Below are 1,450 nucleotides of genomic sequence, written 5' to 3' on the forward strand. Positions count from 1 at the left end.
TACTGTTTTTGAATTCAGTACCATGGTCACTTCGGTTAGATCGTACTTTAACATTGTTTAGTACTTCTATCTTTTTGATGAACGAAATGATTTCTTCAGGTGCTTCGTCCTTGGATCTTAGAAAGAATACCCAAGTATACCTGGCATACTCATCAACAATGACAAGYGYGAAYTTCTTTCCAGCTAAGGATTRSACGTTGACTGGACCAAAAAGATCCATGTGCAATAGCTGAAGAGGCGCGGTCACTGAAGAGATTTGTTTCGACTTGAAACTAGCTCTTGTATGTTCTCCTTTTTCATAGGCTGAGCAAAGAGATTCCTTTGCGAATGAGTGTTGAGGAAAACCTGTGACAAGATCATTTCTTGACAGCTCACTGAGTGTCTTGAAGTTGAGATGAGATAGTCGTTTGTGCCATAACCAGTTAGTATCTTATGAGGCTTTAGAAAAGAAGCAACTATATCGGTGAGAGGAGAATTCATGTTGATGATATAAACATTCTCTAGACGAGAACCGGTTAGAGCAACCTTATCATCTTTGTCGAGAACATGACAAGAATTMTTGAGGAATTTAATTGTATAATCTTTATCACACAGTTGGCTGATGCTAAGAAGATTGTGCTTCAGTCCTTCAACGTATGCAACGCGTTTGAAAGTTGTTGTACCGCTGGATAATATACCAAATCCTTTAGTATATCCTTTTTCCATTTCCACCGAAGGTTACGGAAGGTCCTCTTTCTTCCTTGAAGTTAGACAGAAGAGATATATCTCCAGTCATATGTTTTGAACATCCACTGTCCAGATACCATATGCCTTTGACATCCTGAGCAAGGGAAAAAAATAAGAAATGTTATTGGACCCAGCTAAATGGGTCCAGCTTTGTTAGAGGCTTCATCATTTGATACTGATGAATCATTATCAGATGATGGCATCATTAAACCTGAAGAGGTTGAATGGAAAGAGGAACAACCCTTGATACTACCAAGGTAGTTTCAGTGGAGGTCTTCACTGAGTCTGTCAAAGAGACTTCAGTGGTAGGAATTACAACGTCTGATGCTGAAGATATTTCAGCAGGATTTGTCTTAACTGAGCCTGAAGAAGAGGCTTCAACTGTTTTCTTCACATTGACTGCAGGAGCAGCCTTTGTGGATGATTTCACTTTAGTTGATTTCTCAACTTTGGTTACTTTCTTGTTCAAAACTGGTGAACCAGCTTTGACGGTAGAAGGACACTTACTGGCAACATGTGTTCTTTGACCATAGTGTTTACACTTCCTAAAACTAGGAGTAGCTTTAGGGCCAGGAAGTATCAGGCTAGAAGTGGGACCAGCTCCGAGGATTCCCTTCTCATTGGTTCTTGGAGGAACCTTTGAGGGAATAGATTCCTTAGGTGAAAAGTTCACCTTGAGCTGTGACTTAGATTTCTGATGCGATTCAGATTTCCTAGTCCCTGA

This window comes from Cynara cardunculus (assembly GCF_001531365.2).
Source record: "Cynara cardunculus var. scolymus isolate 2C chromosome LG 2, CcrdV1, whole genome shotgun sequence".
NCBI classification, from domain to species: Eukaryota; Viridiplantae; Streptophyta; class Magnoliopsida; order Asterales; family Asteraceae; genus Cynara; species Cynara cardunculus.